The sequence below is a fragment of the Papaver somniferum genome, chromosome 11 (assembly GCF_003573695.1).
Source record: "Papaver somniferum cultivar HN1 chromosome 11, ASM357369v1, whole genome shotgun sequence".
In the NCBI taxonomy this organism is placed as follows: Eukaryota; Viridiplantae; Streptophyta; class Magnoliopsida; order Ranunculales; family Papaveraceae; genus Papaver; species Papaver somniferum.
In genome coordinates, this window is record NC_039368.1 from 69,004,403 (window position 1) to 69,023,762 (window position 19,360).

General features: G+C 37.7%; 1 pseudogene; it reads left to right on the forward strand.

Annotated features, from left to right (window-relative positions):
• On the forward strand, positions 1-17,427 carry LOC113321253 (annotated as a pseudogene).
• The last annotated feature ends 1,933 nt before the right edge of the window (positions 17,428-19,360 follow it).

Here is a 19,360-nt window from a genome sequence, read left to right on the forward strand (position 1 = left end):
GCGATCATCACCACATTTATTGTATGTTATGCTCCTATGTCGTTCATTTCTGGCTATGTGAATGGAGGGTTGTATTCTAAGAGTGGTGGTATGTTTATCTGACTCACTCTAAGAAATCTTTGGTTCACGCGTGATATGCAGAAGTAGGCCTGGTCTGGACCCTCATTTTCATTTCTAGGCCACTTTTTTTTATTTCTTGCAAAACTAGGCAAGTTAAACGGATTCCATCCACTTTAACCATCTCGGTCAATTTATCGCGTTGACTTGTCAATATCTCGCCAAAATATCATATAGGGAGATCTCATACATGTGGTAAGATTACTGAAATGTCCTTCACACGTGTGTGTCAGTCACACTAGATAAGATGTCCACGTGTTGCTATCTGAGAGCCTAATCTAACTAAGACGTCATCTCGAGGATTAATTGAACGGCCATGATAGTGACGACATGAGTATCTGAAACCAGTCGAGATAAACTCGATCTCATTCATTCTTCTTCTTCTTATCTTCTTCTTCTTTGTTTTCTTCTCCTTCCGTTTTCTTTCTTCTGCTCAAATTAGTGAAGAGAGGATTTGGAATTAAATTAGGGTTTCACTGAAAAGATTTGTAGGAAGAAATTGATGATGGTTCTGAAATTGATTGAACATGGGAATTAGAGAAAAAGGGTTTGATAGAAATTGAGAAGCAAAGTAGATTAAGGTTCAGTTTGTGAAGAAAGTATTGATGGTGTTTGGATCTAATCTGAGGAGAATCAGAGACGGGTTTCTTCTATAATTGAGTATTAGATCGATGCGATTGAAGAGAGAAACCAACATGAACTGATGGAGATGCCATTGGTCGGAGATGTGATTTGCTGTTGTGCTCGAATTATCAAGAAGAAGAGGTTTTGAAGATGGGTACTGGTAGAGATTATGAGATGGTAATGGTGGTGAATTGAGCAAGGTTGAATTGTGAACAAGAGATGCGAACAGAAATAGAAGAAATGATTAAGCTGTGGTGATTCAGAGTTAGGGTTTCCGTTGGTTTTGCTGCTGCTGGGTGAGAAATCGAAGCTTTATAATGAAGCAATCAGCAGTTGTGTTGATGAATAGAGATGGGTATGACTCATCTGGTGAATGGGTTTGAGCTCGATGGGAATTCAGGTGGGGTTCTTGTTGGATTAATTACAGCATCAGAAGAAGAAGATGGTGGTGCTACTAATTCACAGTTCGTGATGGCCTGGATGGAGAGATGGGTGCTGTGTATAATTTCACAGAAGATTGAAACCGAAAGTGCCGGAATTAAGAAGATTGGGTTGCTCCTAGATTTGATTTTGTTTTTGTGTGACTGAGTTCTGATGGTAATTGGTGCTGGTAGTTGCATTTGAGCAAGAACAACACAGGGTATGAGTTGCTGCTGTCGAGATATGCAGGGGTTGCACTGCAAGAATGGTTGCAGTCTCAGATGGTGCTGGTACTTAGAATTACAGGTGGTATTGAGCTATTGTTGGTGGTTGTAGCTCATGACAGTGAGGCATGAGGTGAGTAACAGAGAAAAATGTGCAATTGGTGTTGAATGAGAAGATGGGTTCTTGAGTTGGTAGGTGGTTTGCAGCGGAGTGATGCCGTGGTGAGATGAACTAACAAGAGCTGAGGGCAAGCTGTAATTGCAGGGTTGTAACTGAAGTTGAAGCTGCGGAAATGATGAGATTACAAGGCTGTAGAAGGTAGTGAAGGCTCTTGAAGGTAGTGAAATTTGATGTGGTGATAGTTGGTTGAGGTGTTGCAGCTGGTAGAGATTAAATAAATACTAAAACTGTGTTGATACTTTTTTTTTCAAAGTCTGTCTTCATGACCAGTCAACTAGTGAAAACAACGATTATATTTTGTTGTAGTTGAAATTTTGTTGTTTAGACTATATGGCTTGTGCAAGAATAGCAATATTGTTTTAGAGGAGATTTCTAAGTAAATGAGATATAATATTTCAGACACTAAGTGTGAATTGTTGTAAATTCACATTAGACATTTGATGCCAAACTGACTAGAATGGACACCTTTGTCTTGTGCTTGCTTAATTGGAATGTCTAGAGATCAGGCTGGTAGATTAATAAGATTTTGTTGGTGTCTTGGGCTTGCTAATGCTCGTCAGTGTTTGAGCGCATTTCTTTGTTTCATTGGGGACTGTTGATGGTTGGCTGTTGTTGAAGCAGGCTTAAAAGATGGTTGCAATGGAACTATGGGATTTGTATTTAGCAGAAAAGGGTGAAACTGGTGTTGATGAAGGAATATATGCTTGCAGTGGCTTTGTTGCACAAGTATGGCTGGAAGAAGATCTGTTGCCGTTTGAAACAAAGATGGTTGAAATGGTTTGGTTAGATTGCGGTTGTGGGCTGAGTTGTTGCCATGATTAGATGTATGTCTAGGATACAGGGCTGGTACAGCAGGTGTTTTTGTTGAAGCTGGTTTGCAGTGGAGATTATGTTATTGTTGAAGCTGGTTTGCAGGTGTTTTTGTGGCTGTGGCAGAGTGCAGTTGGCAATGGCTGTGAAAGAAGTACAGTTAAGAGCATGACAAGGAGTTGTTGCTGCTAAAGTTGGCAGCTTTGTGCGATTAGCTGGTGGTAATGAGAGGGCTCTCAACTGTAGAATCAGGTGGAGAGCAGGAGCAGTTGGTGGCAGCTGAGCTGCAAATGGTTTATGGAAATCTAAAATGGCAGCTCAGCTTAGTTGAATTTCTGGTGTAAATCTGAAATTGGGTTTTACATGGATTGATTTTGAATTGAAGGAGATTGGGCCAACTAATGGAACTGTGAATGGTGATATGTACAGATTTTTCCCGTGACATGATTCCCACGTAATCAGTCCACATGGCATATCCGAGCCCACGTAAGCAATCCACATGGCATATCCGAGCCCACGTGTACAGTTTTCATGTTGATTTAACTGAGTTAAATCAATGATATAACATTAAATCAGTGATACAAAGGACTTTTAGGTCTTTTTAGTTACACCTAACGGTGCTAACTTTCCATCCATCACTTTTGGTCAAAACTTGCCTAGTCTAGCAATAAAAAAAAAAAAAGTGGCCTAGATTTGAAAAGCACCAAAAAAACAGGTCTATTTTTGTAAAAAGCCCTTGCTTCATCTTTATGCTCCATCTTTGTTCAGTGTATCTTACTGGAGTCCTTCTAATCCTTTTCTCTCAGGTAAAAGCTGGATAAAGTCGATGATCCTTACGACCTCACTTTTTCCATTTATGTGCTTTGGGATTGGCTTTGCACTCAATACAATTTCCATATTCTACGGATCTCTAGCCATTAGTCCTTTTGGAACTATGGTAGTTGTTTTTGTCATCTGGGACTTCATCTCCTTCCCTCTAGCACTTCTTGGTACTGTTGTGTTGGAAGAAACTGGAGTGGTGGTCCAAACAATCCTTGTTGTGTCAAGACCATTCCTCGTCCAATCTCTGAGAAGAAATGGTATCTCACACCGTCGGTAGGCTCACTAATGGGGGGTCTTCTTCCCTTTGGCAGCATATTTGTTGAGATGTATTTTGTCTTCCCATCCTTCTGGGATTACAAGGTACATATCCTCTTTAATCAGTCTTAGGAGGCTTTTTTTGCAAGTTACATACATGTAACTGCTATGTTTTATTCCGTATCCTGCTAGCTACATTTTACTGTTCATTTGTTTTTTAAACCTGATCTAATATTACCATTTCTATCTCTTATTCTTGCTTGCAGGTCTATTATGTGTATGGATTTATGTTAATGGTTTTCCTAATTCTTGTTGTCGTTACTGTTTGTGTTACAATTGTTTGGACATATTTCTTGCTGAATGCTGAAAACTACCACTGGCAATGGACTTCATTCTTCTCTGCTACATCGACTGCCATCTACGTGTATCTCTACTCTATTTACTACTAAGATGTCAGCTTCTTCCAAACTAGCTTCTATTTTGGATACATTACGATGTTTTGTCTCGGTTTATGAATTCTATGCGGGGAGTTCTTGCGGTTTGCATTTTTCTTCATATATTTCGGTTCGTGTTTTTTTTTAAATAAATTATTATTGATCTGTTTTTTTGATTGTGTGGATATTGTTTCCCTACTTATTGGGCTCCGTTCTAGGGCCGGTTCTGAAGGGGTGCAAGGTGTGCTCCTGCATAAGGCGTCTCATTAATGAAGGCGTATTTTTACTATTTTTATGCAGTGTGCAGTAGGGAAAAAAACGGTCAGTCCAAAATCTCCCTCAAAATGCGGATTAGTTCATCCCGATCCGATTAGGAACAGATTAGTCCAAACTTAATTTGAAAATGTGTAAAGACGATGTTATCCTTCGCACGCGTCTCATAAAGCGCACGTGCAACGAATTGGAACTGTTTTGTAACTGACACAGTTAATGTGGAAGAGACACGTTGGTTCGAAAAAGAAACTGAAATTAAAAACTGAAAAAAAAACGGAAATGTTAGTAATTCATTTAGCAGAAGAGAGAAGATAAAAAAAACTCAGAGAAAAGAACACCAAGAGAGAACTTTAACCTAAAATCCAAAATCGAAAATCAAAACCTAAAGCTTCAAAATCAAACCTTAAATCTTCGCAGAATAGATGAATACAGTAGCAGTAACATAATGGTGACTGCTAAAAAACCAGTTCCAAAGCGAAAATCAACAGAAGAATCTTCTGATACACCAACAACAGTTGAAGAAGATACTTCAAAATCACAAGGACCGAAGACGAGATCAAAATCTACAGCAATTTCAACATCAACTGTACAAGAAGATACTTCAAAATCACCATCACCTAAGAAGAAATCAAAATCCACAGCAATTTCAACATCAACTGTACAAGAAGATACTTCAAAATCACCACCACCTAAGAAGAAATCAAAATCCACAGCAATTTCAACATCAACTGTACAAGAAGATACTTCAAAATCACCACCACCTAAGAAGAAATCAAAATCTACAGCAGTTTCAAAAAAGGGTAATGCTACTTCAAACTCTTGTCCATCTATTGTGTTTTACCAGTGTACAAATCTGTACACCGACATGCTATATCATGTTTATATGTTCTGATGTGTGTGTTTTCAGACTGTTGTCCATCTCTTGTTGTTGGTGTGTAGAGATGTGTACACTGCCATGCTGTTGCAGGCCTTCTTTTATAGTTCTATCTATTTTTTTGTGATTTCATGAGATTTGTTGTTGGTGTGTAGAGATGTGTACACTGCCATGCTGTTGCAGGCCTTCTTTTACAGTTCTATCTATTTTCTTGTGATTTTCATGAGATTTGTTGTTGGTGTGTAGAGATGTGTACACCGCCATGCTGTTGAAGGCCTTCTTTTACAGTTCTATCTATTTTTTTGTGATTTCAATGAGATTTGTTGTTGGTGTGTCCAAATGTTGCTTTAGTTAGTTTTCTGTAGGAGTGTACACAGCTATACACCTCTATGATATGGTCCTATTTATGCGTACAGTGATATGATTTGTACTTATATGAGTATAATGAATGTATTATTATTCTTGGTTCATTTTCGTAGATACCAACAAACCATATAGGTCAAGTTTCCATGCCTTCAGTGACTTTGTGAATAGAAACCTTGAGGAAGATGAAACAAAAAGAGGAGAAAAAGCATGGTTCATCAATTATCAACTAGAGAAGCAAAAAGAAGGACCATTCTGGCCTGTTGTAGATATCTTTGTCCACAAAAAAGCATACCGGAAAGATGAGAAAGATACAAGTAAAAAGAGAGATGATATATGGACTAAGAACCCAAACTCAATTCTGAAAATTGTGAGACAGTACCGCCATGAAATTTGTGACTCAAGGGGACATTATTTGATGTTTGATACTACCAAGAAGAACAAGCAAGTGGCTGTAAAGAGTGAACCTGAGGATTTTTTTCTATTTTATGGGATTAATATGGTGCCAATGGAAGTCGAAAAAGGGTAAGACGTAAAAACTGCAGCTGAAAAAAATACGGTCCGCTGATAAACAAATTGACTGTTAAGAAACGAACTGAGCTGGGAAAAAAATATGGAGGAGGAAATCGTACGTATCATGAAGCTAAAACCAAAGTCGAAAATGGAGATTGAAAGAAATGCTGAAGACTTAGTGGTATTGTTTACTATGTACTTGTGTATCACGGTCTTTTTTACCCAGGAAAACGGAAGTATGATTAGCAAGAACCAGTTTGCACACTTTTTTGAGTCTTTGGATAGGATGAAGAGAACTTGTTGTCCAGTTCATATACATGAATATCTCATGGCGAGCATTAAGAAACATCAGGATTCACCACTTAAAGTTAATGGTTGTGTGCTTTATCTGTTGGTGAGTTCACAGTTATACACCTGATATATCATTCACCATTTTAAATAATTCTGTTCATTGTGTTTGTTCCTTTCTCTTACATTTCTAACTATTCACCTATTTGTTAATGCAACATTGGTTTGCTGAATACAACAAAATCATGAAGCCAAGCAATGAGGAAGGTGTGTCAAGGCTTCTTAGGTGGATCATCAGCGACGTCAGTAATACAATCGAGAGAGACCTGAATGATGCCATGAAAAAGGTATATCAAAAAACTTTCTTAGAATAGTATATGTACATTGATATACACCTTTAATAAGGTGTAAATGATTGTACATTGTTGATAGATTTTAAGAAATTTGTCTTGTGTACAACATGTATAAAAAATTGTACACCTGTGATCAATGTTGATACTTTGGCAAGTTTTCAGATGCAACCAGGATGGGTGAAGGCTGATGAAGAGCGATTACTTTTGGATGAGTACCGGAGGCAGAAACAAGAAAATAGCATAGATGTTGTGAAGGAAAAGCTGCGCATTTCAGATATGCGAAGAAAGGAGTTGGATGAGGAGCTTACCGAAGTTCTGGATAGGCAAGAAAGGATTCTTAGTTTCATTGAAGAGAAAAGACTAAAAGTTAATGAAATTGGTCTAATGAGCTTGACAGAATTAATGATTTCCATAATTACACTTTGGATGAAATCTTTAAATGTGCAAAGGAAATACGGCTTGAAACTGAGGAGGAGGAGGAAATTGAGGAGGAGGAGGATGAGGACGATGAGGAGTATGGGGAGGAGCACAAGGAAGATGATGAGATTGAGGAGGAGGAGGAGGAAGAGGAGGATGACAAGGTTGAGGAGGAGCACAAGGAATATGATGATGATGGTGATGACAATGACAATGAGGAGCACAATGAAGATGGTGATATGCATGATCATAATGATGATGATAATGATGATGATGATGGTGATGACAATGACAAGAGGGTAGAAAGGGTGGTGATTTGCATGATCATGACAATGACAAAGAGGGTAGCAAAGGTGGTGATGACAAGCATGGAACTGAATCTGAAAGGAATGAAGTTCCGTCTGAAACTCCTGAAAAGCAAAGGTACGCCATCACTTTTTTTAAATTTTCAAGTCATTTCTTTTTTATGTGTGTACATAGTCGTACACCAGTGTGTGAAAGCTAATACCTTTTCTCAAAACTTGAATCTTTTTAGCACTCCTTCACCAAAGACCAATGAGGCAAATGAGAAGAGGATGGCAAGGATGGAACAAGCCAAGGAGTTGAGTCTGAAACTGGTAACAAGCCGAGGTATATGTGTAGCTCACATTTCTTCTCATTTTCTATATATGTGTGCCAATATGTACACCTTAGTGATTTCTTCTGTGGGTGTATCAAGATGTACACCTTAGTGATTTCTCATTTTCTAAAAAAATTGCATTTTTTTCAGTACTCTTCTTCCAAAGGAAGTTGAAATCCCTGAAGGTCAAGAAGAGCATATGAACCTTAATGACCAGGATACTGCTCAAACTGATGAAATTGACAAAGTAGCTGGGTGTGAAGCTGCTAACAAGCAAAGGTATAAAGAAAATGATCTCAGCTTATATTTTTTTTTTGTTGTTGTTTTTAGTATGTGTGTACAAGGATGTAAACCTTTATGACTTCTTCTGAATTTGTGTACATACCTGTACATTGGTGTAAAACTCTATACACCATTGAAAATTCTCATAAAAATTTCATTTTTCAGTACTTCTACGCCAAAGACAAGTGTAATCAATGAAGATAAACAAGACCAAGTGAACCTTGATGACCAGAATGTGATGGATGGCACTCGAACATCTGAAATTGATGAAGCTACTATAATTGCAGCTGAAGCCATATGTCAGTTGGATCTAAAGAAGTCCTTTTACTCACACAAGGAGAAGAATCACAGAATGAGACTTATACATCAATTGAGGACCTTCTAGATAACTTTTCTGAAACTGTATTCGTAAAGCTTGAAAAAGGTTGTTACAGAACGGCACCATCTGAAGTGAAGGAAAAGATGGCAACCCTGATCCGCCACGATTGTCCAAGCTTTGCATTATTGATCCAAGAAGATCCAAAAGAAGAGTCGTCGCAAAAATCATTATCCAATGAAGATGTACGAGAAAGGATCATTGAAGAAGCAGTGCAGTTCATTAAACAAAATCCTAGTGAATTTTTTAGCAGCCAAGAGGTAGAAGAAGAGAATACGACTCCAGTGAGGACGAGAGCAGGGAGGATGAATGAGGCAGAAATGTTGAAGACACAAGCCGCTGGCAAGTTGTCCAAGACACCACAAAAGAGAAATGCAAAAAGAAAGCTAGATCCTGAATTCACTGCCGAGGGTAAAACCAAACGAGTTGTGATAAAAGCAGATCCAAAAGGAAAGGGGATCAAAGAGGGACAAGAACCAGGCTATCCTGCCCCAATAAAGAGAAAGGGAGATGTATATCGTCCTCACAATCCATTGCCAGATGTTCGTCTATCACCACTATACGATGCTATGCAACCAGGACATGACAAAAAAAGGGTACAAAAATTCTTCGACTATGCAAGCATGGAGTAAGTTCACAAAACACCATGATTGAATCTTATAAAAAAAATTATGTGCACAACTTTGTACACCATGTTAACATTTCCTTTATGTTTCCGCAGCTCTGTAGCTTCGCAATTAACAAGACTGGATGATCCAACAGTCAAGGAAGATATTTTGATTGTTGGAAGAGTACTTCGTGAACTGATGTTCAAAAAATATCTGGACCAAGAGGTACTCCAGTTCTACATCCATCGACGTAGAAGAGTACTTGTCAGAGATAGCATTCGTCATCCAGATGACAAAAAGTACCTGAGCTGTGAAATTATGATTCCTACTGCATGTGTAAGTTTCTCAAAACAAATAAGAAATGTCATATATAGTTACTTTAATATTGTGTACATAGTTGTACACCTAATTGACATGGCGTGTTCGATGTGTTTTTAGATTTCTTTAGCTGTGTACGTTGATATACACCGATATGCATATATGATTGACACATGGTCTGTTAAGTGTTGATTGTTAGATTTATATAGGTGTGTACATAGGTGTACACATGTATATCCTAGTTAGCAATTTGGTATTCGGTAAACGTACGGAATGATAAACGTACGAGTATTATTCGGATTTGTAAAAGTCAGATTCGATCGATAGTCCGGTCAACGGTTCGTGATTCGGCTATGAATCGGAACGACATACGTACGTGTATAATTTTTTAGAGATATGAGTTCGGAACACAAAATTTGGCGTATGTTACATGATAAGAAAACACATTTTAGTAGAAAATTGTATGTGGGTGACGCGATTTTGCAATATTTTTGAATATATATGCTCTATTTTCTCTAATATACCTCAGCAAGGTCGTGGAACAGTGGTGTGTAAGTTGTCTAATGAGCTTGGAGGCTATGGTTCGAATCCTCTAAGAAGCAGTTTTTGGGAAAAAAATGGAATAAAGAGCGTTTGGGATGATTATAGTTGGGTAGCTTGTCGACGTTGCGAATATGGGCCTATCTATTTGGAGTTAAGCTACCTAACTGTATCCGAACCAATACGGCGAATTCTTATACGGACGGATAATCCGCGTATAATTCGTAAAGTTGATAAAATACACGTACAGGGTTCGGTGTTCCATTCGGACGGGAGTATTATACGGGAACGACCGATACGGAAAGATTTGCGTATAATTCGCGAATTATACGGCGAATTGCTAACTAGGCTGTATATCATACATGGATATACGGTCTGTTTTCAGGCCTACAATGTTTGATTTGTTAGTTTTCTGTAGTAGTATACATGCTTGTTAGTTTTCTGATTAAGGTGAGCCTAATTAATTTTGTTTTCTAACAAATTATTAATTGCAGTACTATGTCAAGTATAATGTCACCAGCGAGGTGCAAAAGCTTGTGGTTGATTTCATACGAGACATGCCTGAGAACCTGGAAGTTCTTGTAATCCCTTCAATCACTCTACAGATCAAACGAGGATGGGATTGCACTGGTCGCTTTTGAATTTTGATTTCGAAGCTAAGGAATGGAAATGGTATAACTCGTTACACTCAGAAAATGAGAAGTCATATCAAGACGATGCAAAGAAACTAGCAGATGTGGTACAAGTGGAACTCAATAAGAAGAGAGCATTGAAGGGTCACCCACCTATAGAAGAGCACGAATTAAACATCATGACATTCCCTTCACAAGGAATCAACCCGTACTGTCTAATATATACTTGTTACTTTATGAAACGAAGTATGAAGACAACAAAAGGTATGGAAAAAGGTCAGCAGAGGGCCGAAGACATTTTTCAGCAAATGAGATCAATCTTGGTGGCCAAGATGTTGACAAAAGTCGGATGGTATGAAAAGGTGTGGGATATAGCGAAGGACGAGGAGCATAATCAGTGGCGCAAGACTACAGGAAATCAACCACTGAAGAGGAAGAAGAGTTTTTGATCTTCATTCAAGATCACTTTCTGAATTTCTTCTAAACATTTTTAATCTTCAGACAAATTTAAGTTTTCAACTTTATGTTTAAGACTTATCACTATTATAAAGACCTTGAATTAATGTTTTTTATTACTTTCAATATTGATATTTTGAAAAATAGACTTGTGTCAGTACTAAGGTATGTATTACAGGTTAGGAAATATTAAGGTGTACATGATTGTGCACAGTTTCTGACAGAGTAGAAAATCTGACAGGCAATGGTACAGGAAGGTGTACAGAATGGTACACATGTACTAACAGAAACATAAAATAGAAAAAGTAATAATCTAGTATCAATCATTAAACAGCAAAAATAAAAACTAATTACTGGCACTAGAACTGAAAAGATAGAATATTACTAAACAAAATAAACTAGTAGCATCCATTGTACAACAAGGTTTACATAATGCTACACATGTAAAAAGACAGGTAAGAAAAGTGAAGTGCACAGGAAGGTGTACATAATGGTAAACAGATCCTGATACTAATTATCCATGAATAGAAAAATTAAAAGACATTACCAAAAGTAAAAACTAAAAATCATAGAATCTTTCAAACAAATCAAACATAATAAAAAGTATCAAGGCATGGGGCAGGTAGCTCTATTGTGGTGACCAAGAGTGAAGCACTTTGTGCACATCATAGGCCTCTTTTGCTTCTCCAAATCCTTCTTGAAACGTTGTTCTCTTCGTCTACCGGGTGGAGGCACAGGAATAGGAACAATAATCCTATCACTAGGATCATAAGACTGCGGCTTGTCATAATTGGGGATTAGCAAGATGATCTCTTGGTATGTCCTGTTGTACCATTCAGTGGTGAAGTATGGCTCAACAAATGAATAGATGTCCTCCCTTGTAGATTGAATGGCAGCACAAGCATGTGCGCAGGGAACTTACCACCTGTGACACGTACAAGTTCTCTCCAACAGATCTACAGAATGAGTGCGGGGAGACCTGAATTCATACAATCTTTCCATAGACTCAACAACAGTCCAAGTATAACCAATGTTGATGTTCTCATTTAGTAAATCCTCGTATACGGGAGTGAGCCTAGTGTTAAAATTTTCAAGAACTTCTACCCTTCTCTTAGAATTCATCTGCATAACCTTCAAACTAAGATGACAAAAACACAAAACATAAAATCAAAACATGATATAGAAGAAATACAGATAAAACATGTGTACAACAATATACACATTAAGGAAATCCATGTGTACAACAATGTACACATAGTTGCAGAATCACAGATATAACATGTGTACAAGTATGTACACATCAAGCAAATCCATGTGTGCGACGGTAAAAAATAAATGAATAAAACACTAAACATAAAACTCACCGTATCGCATCGAGAAGAGCAAAAGCAGGCAGCTTTTTGAACTCAAGAATCCAGTTATTGAATGACTCGGCAATAGATGAAGAGTGAGCAGCATATTGATGAATGCTAAAAAGTGCATATTTCTATATATTTTTCTTGGCATTTAACTCATCTTCTGTGCATTAATTCTACATTTTATCCCATATTCTGTATTTTCTTTGTTTTCAAGAATAAATATTTTTATTAACTAATTTTGCATTTTAGGTAATAAATAAAGTTTGGACGAATAGCGGAGCAAAAAGAGCAGAAAAGTGGTGGAAGCCAAGAGGAATCACACAAGGAAGCCGCGAAGAATGTTGTGCGCAAGACCAAAAGGCTAGAACTGGGCTTGAAGAGGAAGAATTGTTCTTAAAGAAGATATGGGCTTGGCATACCCAAGGCCCAAAACCCTCACCCAAACCCATTTCCAATATCCATACCCGCCTTCATATTCAGCCGTCGGATTGGATCATCTCAGCATCGTACGGTCGCTTCATCATAGTGCATCAAAATCTGAAGATCCTGAAAAACACTATAGCACCTAACTCCATCTTGGGCCGTCAGTTTCTTTGTACTTCCGCATCCAACGGTCGCTCCTCGCTTCCTTTCATCTCGTCGTTAAATCGATCCATCATCTCCACATCCCACGGCTCATCCTCGCTGTTCATCCAATTTGCTACAACCGCCCAACACCCGAGCACCCGATACCTATACCCTAACCCAAACACACCCTAACCCTAAAACTATCGACTTCACTTCCCTCACCTCCGTCTGCAACAGCCTCACCTTCACCACCTGCTCCGCCATCAACCATGTCCGCCTCTGCCACCACCACAACTCTCACCAAAGACATCATGGCTCCTACCAACTGAAACCCACTCTTCCCCTACTCCTCTAGCTTTCTATAACATCAATTCCTCGATCTTTTCCTCTCACAGGAACCCTAGGTTAGGGGTTGATGAAATAGATGAGCTAGAAAAGCAATTAGGGCATGGGAAGAACAAGAGAAGACGCAGGAAGAGGAATAGAGGCATGGGTGAAGAGTCATAATCATTTTCAGAGATTAGGTAAGATCTTTTTATAAACCCTAATTTCATAATTTAGGGATAATTGGGGGAACATGATTGTACGTCTAATTGAAGCATGGGTTGGTTGATTGGGTTGTTATCAGTAGGTTAGGTGAACCAATTTTGGGTTTAATTGTATTTTTTTTACAAACCCTAATTTTGCTGTTAATTGGGGCTTTTTTGGGATTTCCATTGTATGTATAAATAGGGGTCTTTGGGTGTTGTAATGGGCTATGCCTGGACTAGCCAGTGTGTCACCCAAGAGCACTGGAATAGCCAGTGTCTCAAGGGTTGTAGTTCAATGCTATGTTTATGTTCAATATTTGAATTCATGTTTCAATTATCTTGTATGATGTATGTTTGTGTTAGCATGTTAGTCATGAGCTAAGTCTCACTAGCTGAGGCTCAGATGAAGCTTTAGTGGACTGTTAGGTAGTGGAATGTTAGGTTAGAAGCCTTAGTTCACTGAATTGATTGAGCAATGGGAGAAATCAGTGCTCACTAGTGCTTGTGATTGATTGTACTGTCAAAAGACAGTCAATACTAGGAGCACATCAGTTGAGCAAGCTGATTATCTTGCTATTCCCTTTTTGTATGCTTAGGATCTTAAATTGGCCTTAACTGTCACTTAGTTCCATTAGGGATTCAACCTAGAACTACATTATTTGGCTCGGTCACAAGGGTGGATTCAAAGCCGTAGCTTAGCCCACAATTTGTTTTTACAGTCACTTGCAACTCTAATTCTGTTATTCTTATTGCTCAGTTGAGTTTTCCTTGCTGTTTTATTTAGCTTTTGCACTTCACAGCTTGTTGTGCACTGAAATCAGTGCACTGCCTTCCCTGCCCTTATCTCATAGCCTTGGTTAGATGTTTTACCATCTCTGTTTCACTGTCACTGCAGCCTTGTGACCTTGCATTTAGTTTTGCATCAATCATCAGCATAGTGTAACTTCATTGCACACTCCCAAGTCCCTGTGGAATGACCCTGTTCTTGCACACAAGCTACAACTGACCCTGTGCACTTGCAGGTATCACTGTAGGCATCCATTTATTGTCTTATTTTCACATCTTTAAGAGCCTACCACATATCTGTATACAGGGAAAAATACATTTGCCCATTTCTCCTTTGGAATGGTCCTGAGATAATTAGCAACATGTCCACAACCAATTACATACATTCCCCGCAAAGCTTCTTCAAAGTTCGCTGATGTGTAAGAGTAAGCAGCTTTGTAAAATAAATCAATAACAACATTGTAATTCGCATCACCTTTTCTAATAGGGAGATTGCACTTGATTTGGTAAAAGAAATAGCTGTGATATGAACCAGGAAATGCTCTTGGAATGCCCTGCAGAAGTCCTTCGTGACGATCACTAAAGAAAACAATCGGACGATCATCGACCACTTGTTGAAGATTATCCAGAAACCAAAACCAATTGTCTTTGTTTTCAGATAAAACAATAGCAAAGGCATATGGGTAAAAACCATCATTTCCATTGACACATGTTGCAGCCATCAAAGTACCCCTGAATCTACCAATGAGGAAAGTAGCGTCCAAGTAAATCATGGGCCTGAGATACCTATAGCTATGCTTGCAAGCACCGAAACAAATGAAAATCCGCTTAAATCTTCCAGTTTCATCATCAACTTCAAGTTTCACAAAGCTATCAGAATTAGTTTGCTCAATGGCTTTCACATACCAATTTAAATCGCTATACGACTTCTCGTCGTCACCATATTGATCTTCAAATACAGCTTCTTTCCCTCTACGGGCATGGTGATACTTAATATTGGACCCATAAGTCTTCTTAAAGAGTGACATGATTTGTTTGGGTTTTAAAGTGGGATCACCCTGTATACTATCAGCGATCAAATGCTTAACTATCTTGGTTGTCACCACAGGACTCTTCAACCTCAAACCAACACCACAGCTACAAAAAAAATTCTGGAATAAGTAATGTGCACCACATTGTACACCTAATAAAATCTCAAAAACAACAACACACATGCAAAAAAAAAAAGCACAGACCAAGCAAGAATATGAAATTTACACCACAAGTGCCACCTAAAAAGCCTACAACAAGTAATGTGCACCACAATGTACACCTAAAACAAGTCTACATATTAAAACCTAAAAATCATTAACATGGATCAAAAAAACAAGTGAACACCACTAACCTGTTAATAACGTTAGAATCTTTCAGCACAAACCGAGAAATGTCACCATTCACAGGCCCAAAGTGAATCCTCCAACCACAACCATCTTCTTCGCACTTCGCAGTAAAACGAGTCTTGTCGTTTTTAAGAATAAGAATCTTGTAACTATTACACATCTTGTACTGATCAACAACAATCCTTACATCTTTAACACCACCCGCAAATTCTCTACCAATATTGTCAAAAACATAACGTCATTCATCGATAATGAGAGGCTTGGCCTTGTCCGTGTCATGATCGACCACCCTTATAAGCTTAGGACTTTAACTTACACAAGAGTTTGAAGTACCAGCACCAGAACTACTGCTACAACCAGAATTAGAACGAGACAAAGACCTTGAACTAGTGCTACAACCAGTATGCTTCGGAATTACATCAACATTCAAATAGAAATCTTCATTGTTCATCTGAATAACAAGAGCAACTAAACCTTGAAGTTGTATATCACCTTGTATAAAAACTACTTGATTAGTATCCATATAGGAAAAACGTATACTCAAATGGGACAAAGACCTCCACTGCTTACAGGCAAAATGCTTCAATCATCAACGGTGATAGAAGTATTAACACGAAACGCAACAGAATGCTCACCATGATTCAAAACAGCATGAACAAACTTCTCAGACATATTTGATACACCTACATATAACAAAACATATAATAATAGTTTCAGATTCGCATAACCTAAAACTTGAAGAGTGTACAGGAAAGTACACATTTAATCGAAGGCAAAAGTCAAATAACAGTAAACTTAAAATCAAAACTACTTCATCCATCGAAGATATAAGCTTCAGAATCTTACTAGAACACATAATTGAATAAACCAAAAGCATATGATCTAATATCAAGTCGATTTCATATCATGCATCATAACACCAAACACCAAAAAACAGTAATCAAAATCATTTAACGAAAATCAAAAGCTAAAATATAACAAAAATCAAATCAATAACATACAAACAATAAGATATAACAGATTGAATTCATATCATCAACTGATAAAATCAAAAAAACTAAATATCAGAAAAGAGATTCAACGATGAAGCAAAAACAGAACTAACCTGAAGTTGAATTCCGTTAAATATCAGAAACGATGAAATCCAACCTAACCTCTATGAATCTGTCTGAAACTGGTTAAGTCGCTGAAACTGAAGTTGAATTATGGATCGATCTATCTCTGAAATCTGTCGTGAATTCAAATCTGAGATCAAAAATAATCCCGTAACTACACTTTACCAGTAACCTGAAGTTGAATCGCAACCAAATTTCTCTCTGAAACTGTTAAATCACCTACGAATTTCTTCTATGTTCGGCTCCCTGTTTTGAACTCATGTTTGAGATCTGAAATTTTCGATTTCAAATCCTCGTTTTATGTATGGAATCGTCTCAAGGGTAGTTACGGGATATTCGAAATACAGGAAAATCGGGATCGATCACAATTTTGGACTAACTCGTCCATATTTGGATTAAAATTGTTTGAGACGGGGCTTTTTTGGACTAGAGAGTACTAGGCCTGAGATGAGAGGACTAAAGCGTCCCAAGCTCAGTAACTTTGGGACTAAATGTCAATTTCTACTGTGCAGTACTGGGCAAACTGATTCACTGTCCTTTTTGGTTGGAATCGAACTTAGAAAAACCCATTGGATAATTTAACTTCTCTAGATCTCTTAAATCTGACGAAAACCCTCAAAGTAAATCGATAGGCATCTCAAAATAAAATTTAAGCCGGAGAGACGAGAAAATTATGTTCGTTAGTCGCTTCCCTTCGTTCCCTTCCCTTACTCGGTGAACATATAGAAAGGATATGCTACTCTCAACAACTGTTAACCCAACCAATGCATGATATGATTACTAGTGGCATGATTTAACTAAATTTACGGGAGCAGTTGGTTACCTGGGATCTACTTTATTTGTGAGAAGGATATACAGAAACATCAAGTGTGACTAAACTGAATAAAGTATCAAATACTTTCTCTAAAAGCTATACTAGGGTGTCAAGTTCTTCATACAAGGATCCTACTTTTCCTAATTGACGTGAATCAGCTCAGTAAGCGCAACATAGGAAGTGTTTGCACTTTTGCAAGGCGTGTGCAGTTCTTGTGATTTAATCATTTAAGAACCTCAATAGCACAATTTTCCTAAGTTACTTAGACCTTATGTTTTATAATCTCACCTTTTTTTTCTCTAATACTTGCAAGTTGTCTGCATCCTGTTAGCTTTGAAAATTCTTTGGTTGCTGAAAGGCTTGGGAAAATGCAAAAATACAAAGGAATTTGAGTGGTATAATCTTTGCTCACATGATACATTTGATGAGAAGTAGCAGGTATTCCGTTTCTTTAGTCTCAATTTTGTTTCCTCGATTGTGAAATCCCATTGCATTGTTCTGAGTCTTCCAAGGCTATGTGTCATAGCGGTTTCCAAGGAAAATAATACAAACTAGTTATTATCTGACCGTAGTTTCCAAATTCTGGTATTTATTACTAGTTTTTATGCTTTCAAGGACCTGAAAATGCAACATCAAGCTCAGCAACTCATGTTTGGTGCAGAACCATGGGAAGAAGCTTCCTCGAGTTCAACTGCTGTAGATGTTTCGCCTTGACATCAATGACAAGAACCAAAATTATAGTGTTCTAGTTGTTGATGCAGCTGAAGTTGCGCTTGAGGTTGGTGTCTCGTAGTTGTTGTAGCATATTTCTCCCAGATGTAATAATGTTCACAATTAGTACTCTTGGTTTGAGTGAACTTTACCCATCTCATTCTGATATATAGGATCTGAGTCTTGGTACTTCTGGTTTGGGTAAACTTGGCAGACCTTTGTATTTTTCTATTAGTTTGTGGTTTCGAAACGAATTTGATTCAGACATGGAATGAATTCAATTCAGACATTGTTTCCTTTTTATATCAGTTTCTGGTTGAGTTACAGGTGCAGAAATGGTATGGGTGTATTGTTTGTAAAGGGTAAATTTGGGTTGAAAACTTCAGAGGAAAGATCACTCTCTTTTAGAACCTTGTATTTTAAAACCTTGTTTTTAGATCCCAACTTTTCAAAACTTTGAGTTCTTTGCATAGGGTAGGATCACACATTTCATTGCAGAAAAGTTGTGATCTATAAATCACCCTTTAGATTATCTTTAGATTATACTGGCAAAGATCACAGACATCCAGTACTTAGATAACAGTTTTTAAAAATGATCCATGGTTGTTTTTGTTGTAGTGAATGTATCAAAGTAATGCAACCATGCATCTTTATTTTTTAGCAACAATGCTGATTTCTTAACATTTTCTTATATGTAAGCACGAAATCTTAAAAGAAAAATATAAATAAATAAATAATGCAGAGGAGAAAATTATGACATACCTAACAAAAATGATCGACCATATTGATGACCTCGAATGTCTTTCTCTGGATTGAAATTTGGATGAGTAGGGAGTAAGAATTTTTTGTTAGAATCAGCACATGAAATTGATGATCTAGATTTTGGTTGATTACCCAATGCTGCAGTTTCCTAAATCGAAGCTCTTAAAGAATTGAGGAAATCTGTCTTCAAACTTTGATCTTTGTTATACGTCTGGGTTTGATTCCATAAGAATAAAAACCGTCGGTGAGTGAATTCAAGTGTAACAGATGAGTTTACGAGCGGCGAGATAATGATGTTGTTAATACCGTTGAATGGGGATTATTAGAAGCGTAACCGATGAGTTTTTGAGCTTCACACACGTAGAGACATCAGAATAGGGCATAAAAAGGGAAGGATTTTCAGCCGCGATTTATCTCCCCAATTTTCTTGAGTTTTGAGAGCAACGGGATCCGTTGATGGCTTGCAAAGGCCCATTTAAAACTGTTTGATGAGGCAAAACACATTTGATTTTATAAAATAGATAAGATGGTTGACATTG